Below are 15,110 nucleotides of genomic sequence, written 5' to 3'. Positions count from 1 at the left end.
ATGAGGGGTCCCAAAAGAGCAGCAGGGCCTGACCTTCCCAAAGCAGTCCCAGGCCTGGGGTGGGTCAGGCCCCTTGACAGTGCAGGACGGGAGCCACCGGTGGCAGGGAACATGGGAGCTGGACATCCGTGTGTGCCCTCACACACCTGCACACCCCCTGTCCCCCACACGTGTGCACACAGCCCCTCCTGAGGTGACAGCTCAGGCAGGGTGACCCAGTTTGGGCAGCAGGGAGGCCCACGGGGCCGGGCTGCAAACAGCCCCGCTGCCATCTCCTTCCCTTTTCCCTGGTGGACACTGCAGGGACACCGGGTACGGTGGGTAGCAATGGGCAGAGCCCTTCCTGCCAGGGAAACTGAGGCACGGAGAGCTGGGCTCGCACCAATGACAGGCCAGAGGAGGCAGGATCACCCTGGGCAATGCTGAGATGCCAAGGCAGGGCCCCCAGGTGCCCAGGCTGCAGCAGCTGGCTCAGCCCTGCCCCTTCCCCACCACATCCATTCTCCTGGCTCTCTGCTTCCCAACAGCCCTGCCCCAGGAATGGCAGAGTGGGCACATGCCAGGGTGGGTGCCAGCACTGAGGCTACCTCCCCCCACTCCTCACTCTGGGGGCTCTCTCCCTTCTGCCCCCCATTGCCTGTCAAAGCCCTCCCAGACTCCCCTGACGATGGACCAGGACTGCATGGCACCCCAGCCCCGGCACACGGCATTTCCACAGTGCCCACCCTCGCAACCGCATCCTGGCAGGAGGTTCAGGGTCCCCCAGATACCCCCAGAGCCCTTCTTCACAGGCAGGGATGTGCCAGAGGCTCTTCCCAACGCCACCAAGGCCTCTTGATGTATTTTTGGGTGCCAGCTCATGGCATCTCCTCCTGCTTTCTGCCAGCGCCGCGGCCCTGGGGCAGCAGAGCTGCTTCCAGCAGGACATGTCTGCTCCGCTCACCGTCAGTGCATGGTCCACGTGTGCTGGCACACGTGTGACACCGACACACGCTCGTGTCACTCACACACACACACGTGTGACACCTACACATGCTCGTGTCACACACACACACACACGTGTGACACTGACACACACGCTCATGTCACTCACACACACACGTGTGACACCTACACGCGCTCGTGTCACTCACACACACACGTGTGACACCGACACGTGCTTGTGTTGCACACACAGACACGTGACACACACAGACACACACACGTGACACTGACACGCACACACACACGTGTGACTCTGACACGCGCTCGTGTCACGCACACAGATACACAGATGTGTGACACTGACACGCACTCCTGTCACACACACGCGCTCATGTCACACACACACACACACACACACACACACACGTGCCTGCCTGTGTACACACACCAGTAGTGCAGGCACACACACACACACACACGTGTGACACTGACATGCACTCCTGTCACACACACATGCTCGTGTCACACACACAGACAAACAGATGTGTGACACTGACATGCACTCCTGTCACACACACACACACACGTGTGACACTGATACACGTGCTCGTGTCACACACACACACACACACACACACGTGCCTGCCTGTGTACACACACCAGTAGTGCAGGCACACACACACTCACATTTTCACACACCACCCTTTCCAATCCAAACAGCAGTTCTGGAAGATTCCAAGCAGGAAGGTTTTCCTTACTCAGCTCAATCCATTTGACCCCCCCCTGCACCCACTGCTGCCCAATGCCACCCTCCTGCCTCAGTACCCAGCTCTGAGCTGCAACCACGGCTCAACTTTGGGTTTATTTTCTGCCCCAAACCCTTGTTCGGATAAAAAAAGTCTCATTGGAAAGGGAAGTGTTCGTGAGAAGCTCCAGAGTTCTTTTCCCAAGAAAAGGCCTGGCTTTTGATCAAAAATAAGGATAAAAAAACTGGTAGTTAGGAAAAAAAAGTAAATCAGGAAGTAATCTCCGTGCCTTGAAATTAATTATTTCCAGGAGCTGAATTCCTGCAACTTGCCCCTCATGCTGCTTCCCTTCCCACACAGCCATCTCACCCATCCCAAAATCCTTTGGCGCTGTGTCTGTGGTGGTGCCCGAGCCCCCTGGACCCCAGGCAGCAGGCTGGCTCCATCCCCAGAAGCTTCTTGTCTGAATATCTCCAAATGTCATCAAATCTCCAGCTCAGCACAAACCCAGCTTCTCCTGTGACTCCTGGGCCTTGAAAGCAAAAAAAAAACCCCAAACCTCCTCAAAAACTTCCTCAATCCCTGCAGCAAAACCCTGGGGTTGGAAAGTCTGCAAGCAGCGGGGAGGAGGGCAGGGGGCACAGGGGGGAGGCAGGGCACCCAGCAGGGACCAGTTTGTCCCACTGCACAGCACTGGGAAGGATCTGACTGTCCCTGAGGATAACAAAGCCAGAGCCAGCTGTTCAGCCACGCATGGGGGTGGTCAGCCCACAACCCCCAATCTCCAAATCAAATCACAATTCCTGGGAGAACGGATGATAAATGGACATGATGACGTGGACAACTGAGAGCCTTGAGCACTCACCAGGGTCAGAATTGCCTGTGGCAAGCCCAAAATCCAGGATGGCTCATCCCTGGGTGGGGAGCAGGCTCAGAGGGAAGGGGGCAGACGTGATCCCCACTGGGATCCTTTGGAGAATCCCACAGTGCACGTGGAAACAGTAGGGCCAGAAGGATGTCACACCCTGAGGCACCTCTGACTTCCTTGGGCCAGGTCACGCTGGGACCAGGGTGACAGGGCCAGGAACCACCAGTGCCCAGATCCTGCCCCCACACTGGGAGCAGAGATCAGCCCGCACCGCCCTGCTGGTGCCTGGCTCCCCCAGACCCTCAGGTGAGATACCCACACACCCCGTTTTCATCCCTGAGTTTGTACAGAGCCGGAGAGGAGGAGAAGGAGAAGGAGAAGGAGAAGGAGAAGGAGAAGGAGAAGGAGAAGGAGAAGGAGAAGGAGAAGGAGAAGGAGAAGGAGAAGGGCCCCTCCATCTGAGCACGCGTGTGTTGGGGGACACAGGACAGCTCTGGAACAGGTGACATGGGAGCCCATCACCCACACAGGGATGTGTCAGGGTCCCTGGAGGGGGGCTGGGGGGTTGTAGGGGGTACCTGCAGCAGCCCCTTCCCTGGGCAGACAGAGCCAAAGCAACTCCCAAATCCTCCAAGACCCAGCACATCCCTTTGCTGTCCCACCCTCCAGGATCCCTCCGTCCCGCTGACGTGGGTGCTGTCCCTCCGGCGTGTCCAGCCGCTGGCACAGCCTCTGCCCGGCAGTGGCCACCCACCAGCCCACCCAGAGCAGCCGACCCGCCTCCCCGGGGGCAGCCCAGGAACTCCGGGACTGGGATTATTCCTCGCCTCCATCCAGCTGCTTTTCCCCAGGGCTGGGAGCTGCTCTGAGTGCTTTTTGAGGGAAAAAGGGTCTGTGATGGCACTGGGAGCAGGGCATCATGCCAGCCACCTCCTGGAGTAGCCGGTAGGGATGGAGGTGCCAGGCATGGCAGCAGCACCAGCGGCCAGGGGCTCGGTGAGGTGGCAGCTCTGCTACGACGTGAGGGCCAAGACCTGGTGGATGGTGAGTGAGGGCGGCCGGGTCAGGGGTGCAGGGTCAGCTCTTGGCTGTTTGATTTTGGAGGGGGGAAGCTGATCTTGGGCAGAAGAAGGACTTGGGGCCAAGGACAGGGAGGTTGTGCCATGGCCGTGGCTGGGACCAAGGGAGGGAGGGTTGGGGTGGAACCCACTCACCCACCCACGTGTGCTCAGGGATCATCTCCCTGTTTCAGGGGTTTGGATTTCTATTGTTTCCCACTGATCCCAGCCTTGCCCTGGGTCCCAACCTGGCTGTCCTTGCCCCAGCTCACTCCAGGTGCTTGGCTCACGTGTTTTTGGAGAAATCTTTGCTGCTGGCAGGAAACAGCATCTCGCTGCTTGGCAGTGAAGGGCTCTGCTGGTGTGAACCCCATCCCACCTCTGCCAGCCCCATCCAGTCCCTTCAGTTCCTGTCCTTGAGATGGTGCCAGCAAGGGGGCCTGGGTGTCTGTCTGTCTGTCCATCCCCCAGCGCTCACCCTGGCCCAAGGCAGGGGCTATGAATGGCCTTAAACTGGATTTAAGACTGCTTTGGGCACAGCCCTGGACTGGTTTTGGGAAGCAGAGAAATCTCTCTGCAGCTTCACAGCAAAACCTTGAGCCAGGGGATTCACTCCCCAAGCTCCCGAGAAGCCATCACCCTCTGCAAGGGACCCCACAGCTCTCCCAGGACAGGATAACTGGGAAGCAGACATGCTGAGCAGACTCCTGCTGGGAAGCACGAGCTGACACTCAGGCTTGCAAGGGAACCCTGCAAACCCACTCAGAGACAAACCCTGGGGACACTGGAGTGTCCCCCTCCTCATGCAGGGATGGTGCCTGGCATCATGCCAGCTCTGCTGCTGCTCAGGCACGGAGCACAGGGAGAGGAGACCAGATCCTGCCCTGCACGACCCTGCCGTGGGCAGCTGCAGTTTCCAGGGCAAGAGGCTGAGCCGGAATCAAAGGGCTGGAGGTGGGGGGCACTGGCAGCGCCCGTGCCCAGCGGGAACGCGGTGCCCCTTCCCTCGGGATCACCCACGCTGCCCCAGCATCCCACTGCCCTGCCCGACGCCGAACAGAGCCGGGGCTTCAGAGCAAGAAAATCGGGCCTTTGAGGCGGCCCCCGCAGCCCCGCGCTGCCTCCGGCCGCAGCCGCTGGCGCGGGGAAGCTGGGTCGCGCCAGGACACGGGGGCGGTGGGTGACGCTCGGCCGGCCGGAAGAGGGACTGGCAGCAGCCCAGGGCCTCTGCGGGGTGTCAGGGTGACCCCACTGCTGCGTGCCCCGTGGTGCACCCACAAACGCTGGGTCCCACCCGAGGTAGCTGGTGCCGTGGCGCTGCAGAGTTTGTGAGGGCTCGGAAGGGGGGATGGGTGCAGGGGCAAACGGGAGCCTAAAGCCCAGACTGGACCCAAATTAATCGCTCAGCTCACATTTCCCAACGAGGGACAAGCACATCAGCTGCCTGACCCACCTTCTGTGCCCGCACCCCTGGGAGATGCCGGCAGCCCGCAGGACTGCGTGTCCTCATCCTGGGTGCAGCAGCAATTGGAAAAACACTGTTTTGCTGAATCAGGCCTGAGTGGAAATGCTTTCACCAGAGACGACAGATGTGGGATGCTGCAGCCTCTCCCTGACTCCCATTTTGACATCTCTGGCTGGGAAAGTGCCCTGGGAAAGGCTGGAGCATCCCAGGAGCTGGTCCACGTCAGCACACAGTCCCAGAACCAATTTTGCCCCACAGGTGCTCACCACTCCACCCACCCTGGCCTGCTGGGGGGCACCTGAGAAGGGTTTTCTCAGCATTTAGGGTCCCCCGTACAGGTGTTTTGTGTTACTCCATGGAAAACAGAATCAAATGAACCTTTCTTAAATGGCCCCAGCATCCAGGTTTTGCCTCAGCCCCTCCCAGCACACCCAGCTCCCAGCACGCATCCATCCACCGGGAAAGAATGTGTGATGGATTGACCAAAGGGGAAAAAAATTAATCAGGCTGGAGGTAGCTATGAATTACGTGGCTAAAAATACCTCTGCGGCATCTCCTGCCGAGACGTCCCTGAGCAAAGCCCCAAGGAGCCTGAATCTCTGCTGACACCCCATCGATCACCCCCTCCTCGCTGGGCAGGGCCAGCATCCACACACGAGTGCTCCGTGGGCTTGGCTGGCTCCGGCACAGCCGATTTACTGCTGAGCCCCGGCAGCGATGCAGAGGTTGATCCGTCAATGCTGGCGCACGAGTCCCTGAGTCAGCAGGTATCGAGCGCAGGGCGAGGCCGTCCATCCATCTCAGGGATGAGAGGCGCGGGAGAGAGGCAGGAAAGCTGCTTTCCAGCATCCTGCATGGAATGGCTCTGTCGGGGACGGCTGCGGTGGGGTCCGCAGGTCGACGGCCGCAGCGGCAGCGAGGTGGCTGGTGATGCCTGGGGTTGGTGCCAGCCATGGCCCCTCTATGGCACTGTCCCTTTCAGGGACAGAGAGCACCGGGATAGTCACTGGTGGGTAAAACCAGGATCCTGCAGCCCTCCATCACAACCTGTGCCCGGTGAGATGGGGGTGGCGGGATTTGGTGGGACATCCAAGTGCCATCGCAGCAACCCATGCCACTGACCTCTTCCCAGGCGCCGTGGTTCGGCTGGGTTTCTCCCAGTTTCCAGGGGGAATGGTGCTCCCCGTCCCCCCGGAGCCAAGGGCCCACCCCCACAGGGTCCAAAGCCATGGGGCTCAGCCCACCGGCACCTCCCCAGAGAGAGCACCAAGATATCCCCAAGGCGCGGGTGGCTTCTCCAGGGCAGACCGAGGCGGGGCACTGCCCAGGCGGGGAACGCCACGAGCCACAGGCGCCCTGCGGGGACTCGCCCGTGGGTGGGCACTAGATGGCAGCAGAAGAGCGCGCACGGCAGCAGGCACCGGCACGGGCACGAGCACCGGCACCGGCACGGGCACCGGCACGGGCATCGGCACCGGAACGGGCACCGGCACCGACACGGGCACGGGCACAGACACGGCACGGGCACAGACACGGCACGGGCACACTCAACTCCGGCGCCGGGCGGCAGCGCAGCTGCGTCCTGCGGGGGTCGGGGCTCCCCGCGGGGCGCTGCGGGGACAGTCCGGGATGAGCCCGGGGACATCGGGGGTTCCCGCCGGCCGTCCCCGGGGTGGGACGCTCTGCCGTGGGACGCTCGGAGCAATTTGGGGCAGCTGAGGAGGGGAGTCGAGGTTTGCGGGCGACGGTGGGAGGGCATGAGGACAGGGGACATGGCAACCCTGTGGCACCGGACACGCGGCGTGTCAGGACCCCACGGCGGCTCTGTGGCGGGGGGACACGTGGGGTTCCAGGGGACACGGCAGCCCTCGGGGCCGGGGGCGGGGTGTGGGGGTGCTTGGGGAGGGTGCGGGGGGACACGGGCGCCCTAGCCAGTTGGCACCCAGTGTGTCCTGTGGCACACTGACACCTCCTGCCTGGGTGCCACAGCTTTTGAGGGCGCTCCCCTCACACCCCAACAAACGCACCTCCCAGGGGCTGCTCCAAAGGCAGGGAAGAAACGAAATGGTTTTGCAGGAACACCCCAGCACCCAGGAAGAACCCAGAGCTGTGGGAGAAAGGTGCTTTCCTGAGCAGAGAGGGGAAAACCACCCGTGCTTGTGCACAGAGGTGCATACACACACACGTGTGCACACGCACACCACACACAGAGGCACAGGCATGTGCCAGCCCCCGTGCACACAAACACGAAAATACACGTGCATGCACACACTGTGCACACCCACACACGCAGCCCCTTGCACACACACCAACCTGCTCTGGCACACCTGGGCACGGGCAGGTGCCCGCACAGAGCCGTGTGCCCTCCTGTGCACGTTTGCAGAGCTCACACATGGACACACATCCCTGCAAGCACTCGCACACCCGTGCACACGCACGCACAGCCCTTCCCAAGGTTTCTCGTTAAAAAGTACCCGGGTAGGTAAATAGGGGGCAAGGCTGGGGGCCACCGGCGGGGGCTGGGGCCGGGGCGGCCGCGCTGGGGGGGCTCAGCCCAGCTGCTAATGACCCACGGCTGGTGCCAGCTCTCTAATCCGTGCAGAGGTTCAGGACAAACTGTACCAGCGATTATATAAACCGACTCGCCTCTATTTATTTAATTCCCTTTTATTTATTTACCGCTCAGCCAATTGAAGGCAGGGGAGTGTTGCATCCCCCAGCCCTCTCCCGCCCGGGCCACCCTCCAGCCGGCACCGAGGGCTGCCGTGTCCCCTGGAACCCCACGTGTCCCCCCGCCACAGAGCCGCTGTGGGGTCCTGACACGCTGCGTGTCCCCTGCCACAGGGTTGCCGTGTCCCCCGGCACTCGGCGTTGCCACAGGGCTGCCGTGGGTCCCACACGCCGCGTGTCCCCCGTCCCCGCCGCGCGTACACGCGCGGTGCTCAGCGTGTGCGTGGCGGTGCCCACGGGGTGTGCCGAGAGCACCGCGAGGTGCCCGTGTGCACACACACCTAACGGCGCACCTGCGTGTGCACACACATCTGCACACGCACAGGCATGTGCACGTGCCCACGTGGCCACACGTGCACTTCCATCCACATGTGCATCCGTGCACAAACACCCCCGTGTTTGCACACCAGCACCACGCAGGCGGCAGCTGCTCTGCAAGCTCCTGTCCCCCGACCCTGGAGGTGACACGAGGACACGAGGCCCCAGCCATGTCAACAGCCTGCCGGGGCCCAGACTGAGAACTGGGGGGGCGGGGAGGAGGAAGTCCCATGGGGAAGGCACAGGATTCTCTCAGGGTCCCCCATGCTCCCCTGGTACACGGTGGCACACAGAGCCGGTGGGCTCCCACCCCGGTCCCCTTCTCCTTTCACACAGGGGGGCTCAGGGAGCAGCAGAAGGGGGCACTGGGGGGATGCTGGACTGCATCCCGCCTCATCTACCCCCTCCCCACAGCATCGCCCACCCTTCCCCTGCCGTTACATAAAGGCCCGATGACAGTAAATCAAGGGGCAAAACGTCTCCCTCGAATTAATAACTGACTTCCTGCGGTTGCAGATTCACCCTCAGCGCCTCTTTGTACCCCCCCTTCCCGCCCCCCCGCTTGGGTTAATGCTCCCAGGCGCCGTTTGCCATTAACCAGCTCCAGCACCATGCAGAGTGAGAGGCTGGGGCCCAGTTATCCCAGTCCAGCCCGGGCAGGGATGTGGTGGGATCCCTGTCTCCATGCATTCTGGTCCCACTCGGGCAGAAGTGCAGGACCTGTGGTTCTGCCACCACTTGCCCGGTGCCCTTGGCCATGGCACCCCATCAGCTCCTGTGCAGGGCCAGGGGCTGGGGACACGGGGAATAATGGGACATGGCCAAGGCTCCCTCCTGTCCTCACACCAGGTACAGGGTCCCCCCACACCCCCCCACCTCCCTGCAGGCTGCCCAGACAGGGTCTGGCAGAGCCTGGTAATCTCCCCATCGCAAACATTGCCACCCCTGGATCTGTGTCCTTCCCCCAGCAGCCTCTCGGTGCTCCCTGCACTCCCATTTTGTAACTGGGAGCAGGCCCTGCTCGCCGGGAGCTGGGACTGGAGCTGGGGCCAAGCCATTGTGCTGTGCCGCCGACTCGTGCGGGAAGAGCGGGTGCTCCCGGATGAACCCGGCTGGCGCAGCCGCTTCCTGGTGCATTTCTTCTATATTCCGAAAAAAAAAAACCAAACAAAATTCTTCTTAAACTAGTTAAGGTTGCTAAGAGACAACAATGTGCTTTATATGGTGCCTTATTGACAAAGCCCAGCTCTTAATAAGCTCCGAAATGAAGGGCGAGCAGCTTGGGAAACCCACACGGCAGGGCCGGACGCCGCACGCAGCCGCCTCCTTCCTCCCGCAGAACAGCCCTAACCCCCCCTGGCAGTGCCAGGGAAGGGCCCTTCTCCCCCAGGGCTGGGGCTGGTCCCCGCTCTCACCCCCCATCAGCTCCCCCAGCAGCCCTGGCCACCACTGGGGTCCAGCCATGCCCCGCTGGCATCTGCAGCGTTTTGGAGACGCCTGCTTGGCACAGGTACAGTGCCGAGAGCCGCCTCCGCACCCGTCTGCCAAACACCCACCAGCCCGGAGATGCTGCGGCTCCCTCGGGAGGGGGAACGGAGCTGGCTGGATCCATGCTGCCCATTCCTGGGCGTGGCGGGTGCTGGGTGCCGCAGCCCTGCTGCGGGCAGCGGACCCATCATGGGTACAAGAGCAGAGCGTGGCGTGCGGGGCCAGGCTCGGTGCTGGCGGGGTCAGGCTGCGCTCCTTGGCACAGGTGCTGAGCACCAGGGCTGGGCCCAGCTCTGCCGCTGACGTGTGCAGGCAGGAGCGGGCAGGCCCCAGTGCCAGGCAGGGCTGGCAGCCAGCTGGCATGGCGGGGAGGCTGCGGGCTCTGTGAGCAGTGGGCACCACCCTAGAGCTGGTGAGGGGCGACAGGGGGACAGGCCGAGGTCAGCCCTTCTGCCATTCACCCGCTGTGCTGGCCACCCACAGCCTGTCACCATGCTGGTGTCCGCAGGGGAATGGCTCCTTCCCAAGCAGCAGCCTGGCTGCTGGAGACCCCAGCATGGGGGACGAGGAATGGGCAGGAGGTGATGAAGGTGACAAGGAGCTGGTTGGGGACACAGCAGGAAGTTTTGGGCTGAGGCCAAGGGCGCTCTCAGCACTCCAGTATCTGGCCCTGCCGGCCCTCCTATGCCACAGCTCCCAGAGCAGCTCAGCACCCTAATTTTTCCCTGCACAGATGATGTGGGTGCTCCACAGTATCCCCACAGTGGGATGAAACAGGCCCCAAGCATCTCCACGGCCCCAGCTCCAGGTGCTGGCTCAGTGCCCAAAGCGGTGCCAAACCAACCCTTGGCCCCACCACAGCCTCAGCCCCTGAGGAAAGGGGATGCTGCAGGCTCCTGGCTGCTCCCAAAACAGTCCCAGGGGAAAAACACGTGCAGGAGCACACGTGTGAGGAAGAGGAGGATTTGCGGGGGGTGGATAGCACCCCACTTGCCCAGGCCCCGGGCACTGGGGCATCCGTCAGCACACGGAGCCTGGGAACGTCGGTGGCTGAGTTGACTTTGGCTGGGGCCTGCTCCCGCCTCTCCCTGCCCACGGCGGCATTTCCCAGAGCCAGCCCCCGCGGCCTGGAGGGGATCCAACACCCCCATTCCCCCCAGTGGCACTGCCCCTGGCACACTGGGCACCGGAGGGTGATGGGCACAAGCAGCAGGATGGGGGTGCCACCCCACAGCACCTCAGGCTCGCCCGTGACCCCCTCCCCGGAGGGCTCGGTGCCCCTTCCCCCAGCACTGGGGGCAGGTAGGGGCCGGGGCCGGATCCGTGCCTGCCTTGGCCACGTCCCCAGCTTTTCAGCTTAGTGCTCAAATCAGCTTGTGAGGTGCTGGCTGCTTAGCACCCAAATCCCCAGCCAGGGCTAAAAATAACCCCCCAGGCCTGGCGGGTGGCAGCTGGCACCGCTCAGCACCACCTTGGCACCACCATGGAGGGGCCCTAGAAATGCCACTGCTGGAATGGGGCAAGGACAGGGACCGGGAGGCAGGAGCTGGCCTCATCCCTCACCTGGGTGCCCTCACCCACCACGGGCTCAAGGCTCCTGTCCCCAGGGATAAAAGAGGTGTCAAAGGGGAAGGTGACCCAGTATGCCACCAGTTCCTCCCACTGGCAGGCCTGGGAGTGGTGCCAGGCAAAGTGGCCTCGTAAGCAGGGCTTTTCCCCACTGGTAGAGTTTCTGCAGTAATCCAGGAAGGGGTTTGGGGGGAGGCTTTAATGTCCTCATGCTCCATTTGTGACATGGGCACTGTCCTCACACCCCGCAACCACCCCTGTCCCTGGCACAGCCCCAGTGCCCAGCCAGCCTGTGATGAGTTTGTGCAGCCTCAGCCCCCAGGGGAGGAATTTGGGGGTGCTGCTGCTGGGACCCCTTGGCTGGAGGGAGCAGGAGGTTGTGGCTGCTCCTCTGCAACAATGGCCACAACTGTCGGAGGGGGAAGGCTGAACTCAGGAAGCCTCAAGCTGTGTCCCTGCAGCCACCGGGTGTTCAGCAAGAGTTGTCACCTGCCCTTGCGGTGGCCACGGGGCAGCACCTGCACACCTGGGGGACAGGGAGGGGAACAAAGTGCCCCCGAGCTCCCTCCGGCAGCCCCCGGCGGCCTGGGCTGTGCCGTGCCTGTCTGCAGCACGCTCAGAACATCGCCGGAGCCGTCACCGGTTTAAAAATAGCGTCTCAGCAGAGTGCAACCGCGTTCCCTAAAAGCCATGTGGTTCAAGTTAGAGGATTAATTGGAAATGCTTATTTTGATTTGCAAAGTGATTGGATTTTTCCAGGGCATTTTGAAAGGAAAAAAGTCTGAATTTAATTATCACTATTCCAAAAAGCACCATGGGACTGAGTGTTTGAGGTCGTCTCATGTTTGCTTCACACCCCGTTCCAAAATGCAGGCGGGCTGCGGGGACGTGGTGGGACATGGTGGGGGTGTCCTGCTGTGTCCCACTCCCGCTGTCAGGCCGGTCCCGGCTCCCGGCCATTCCCGGCTCCCGGCCGTTCCGGACCCGAGGGAGTCAGGATGACCAGTGGCCATCGGCCGGTCCCGGCGTGCGGCCCCCAGCGGGATGAGAGCTCGGGGGGAACCGTGTCAGCACAGGCCAGGCCTGGTTTGGGGAGGGTTTTCTTTCACCAAGTTGCTTTGTTTTTACCAAAATGGATTTTTAACAGTAATTGCCTTTTTCTTCTTTCTCAGGGAAAACATCATTTTCAATTACATTTCTCTGGGTTTCCATTGAAAAATGAAAAGCAAATGCTCTTTCTTGCTGGCAAAATGTGGAAAAATGTCTAGGAATATTTTTGTCCAAATGAAAACAGTTTCAGTTCTTTTTCGAGATCTCTTTTTTCCTGAAAAGAAACCACAGTTGCCTTCCCAGTTATTCTAGTCGGACTGGTTTCGGGACAGACTTCCCAGCTCCGAGGCTGGAGCTGGGTTGATGGTGCTGCGGGGCTGCTCTGGGGTGCCAGTGTTGCCGTGGCCCCTCCATGGCTGGTGGAAGGATGGGGCAGGAGCAGGGTGACACCTGCACCAGCACCTTGGCAGCTCTGGGATGCACCAGGCTGGAGAGACCAATGCTCTGTGCGGGAGGCTGGGGCTGCAGGGTCCTCTCCAGGGATTTGGGAATGTGACCTGAAACCCACATTTTTGAGACACTTTGGAGCCCAGAGACTCCACTGTGCTCCCCACAGCCCTGCTCCCATCTCGGTGTCAGACACAGGTGCAGCATGGGCGTGTCTGGAGGGTGTCAGGGGTGTTTGGGGTGTCCAGGTTATCTGGAGCCCAGGGCAGGGCTGGGATTCGGGACTCAGTTTGGCACACGCCGAACACAGCAGAGCACCCAGAAGGGCCTGCTCACAGCCAAAACCACCCTGGATTCAGAAATGGTGCCTCCATTCCTCCAAAATACCCTTTATTTGGAGACTCTTCTTGCCTTGAAGTTCCCCCTGGCAGGTCTGGGCCTCAGAGCTGGCTGGGATGCAGGGCACACATGGATGCAGGATGCCCCACGACGGAGGCTCCGGCTGCAGGAGCTGTTGGCTCCGTGCACCCCACAGTCCTGCCAGGCCGGAGGAAGGGGAATACAGAAATCAATGTTCAACATTATCACTGGGCTGAGATTTGGCTCGGCTTCCCGGCCCGTGACGCTGCCTTCCTCCTCCTCCCTGCTCTGGGAGCACAGCCAGGATGGCCGGGCAGGTGGGGAGTGCCAGCGCGGGCATTCCGGTGAGAGCCTGCGGGTCCCGTGGGCTCCGTGCTGCCATACCTGGGCTGGGCACCTTTCCCACCACCCGCCATGCTCAGCCAGGGATGCTCCTTAAGCAGAGCTCACCCACGTCCAAAGTGCCACGGGAGCCAGGAGTGCAGTGCAAGAGCCCCTATCTCTGCCTCGGCAACAGCCTTCACCCCAAAAGGCCCTAAATGTTGATTTAAAAACCTTCAGGAAAATCCTCCCGCATGGGTCTGATTTGCCCCTGCAAGTAAGGAGCTGTGCCTCGGTTTCCCCGCTCAGAACACAGAGGGACCTGGTGATTCTCCTGCAACTCCGTGGGAATGGCACAGCAGGGACACATCCTGCCTTGGGCCCCAGGAGCACAGATCCCTTTCTTCACCTCAAAAGAGCTGAAGGGTTGGGCTGAGCCCCCAAGGCAGCGTTCGGGTGCAGCAGCTGGGAGGCTTCAGCCCCAATCCTACGGGAGAAGGAGCAGCCCCGGCGCTGGCAGCCAGCGGAGGATGTTTGCTCCCGCTGTCACGTGCCTCCCACCACAGATTTAGACACCGGAGCAAGCCAGCCCCGGTGACAAACACGGTGCCACTTGGGTAAACACAGCCCCTCGGAGGCGATGCATCCGGGGCCACCATAGGGAGAGACCCAAGAAACCAGAAAAAGGGGGGAAAAAGCAGGAGGGAAAAAAAAAGAGAGAAAAAAGAGGGGGAAAGTAAAAAGAAAAAAGAAAACAAAAGGACAAAAAAAAAAAAAGGAAAATGAAAGGCAAAAAAGCAAAATGAAAGGCAAAATGAAAGGCAAAAAAAATGAAAAATAAAGGCAAAAAAAAGAGAGGCAAAATAAAAGGCAAAAAAAGAGCCAAGCAATTGTCTTTAAAAAAATATTTTCCTCCTGGCTCGCTGCAGAGCGGCTGGGCGAAACGCCGGGAGCCGAACGCCCTGTTTTCCTTGCTTCCTATTAAAAAAAAAAAAAAAAAAGAAAAAAAAAAGAAAAAAAAAAAAAAAAGCACCACCCAGCAGCCCGAAGCGGGGATACAAAGTCCACTTGTGGCCCTGCGCTGCACCCTCGGCCCGGGCGGCAGCTGGGTGCTGGCGCAGGGCGCCTGGCACACAATGGGGGCTGTTGTTGCCGGAGCGGGAGCTGGCGGCGGTTCAGGGCCGGGCAGAGCATGTGCCGGCGGCCAAGAGCTGGCGTGGCTGGTGTTAACTCTCCAGGCCCTGCTCCGAGTGCCCCGAGTGCGAAACAGGCAGGGAACAAATCCAAACCCACCGAACTCCCTCGCCCTGGCACGGGGCAGGTGGGGGAGCCGAGCTGTTGGTCCCCGCGCTGCTCGTTAATGCGCAGCTCCCAGCCCCGGGCCCGGCCATAATTTGGGCTTTATGATCCAAGGCTGGACCAGGACCATGAAAAAGCCCCTGTACCCCCTTCCCATGGCTATCCAAGGCCCCCACCCTGCCCAGGGTGCCTGGCCCTGCGCACTGACCCCACGGGGTCTCGCAGCACCCACTGGGCACCTGCCCGCGGGGCAATGCCTGGGCCTTGGGGCACTGTCACAGCCAGCAGCACCCACACCCCCTGAGTGCCACCACATCCCCCAGGGAGCCTCCGGCAGGTTCACAGCATCCCTCGGTGCCTGCTCCATGTGCCCAGGCTGGTGCATGCCGGGACACTGCGGCGCGGGTGCCACGCCAGCTCTGGGGGTTCCCCACCACCACCCTGGGGTGCTGCAGAGTGGGTGACCC

The sequence above is a fragment of the Coloeus monedula genome, assembly GCF_965178545.1.
Source record: "Coloeus monedula genome assembly, chromosome: 27".
Taxonomy (NCBI): domain Eukaryota; kingdom Metazoa; phylum Chordata; class Aves; order Passeriformes; family Corvidae; genus Coloeus; species Coloeus monedula.
This window is presented reverse-complemented; position numbering follows the sequence as displayed.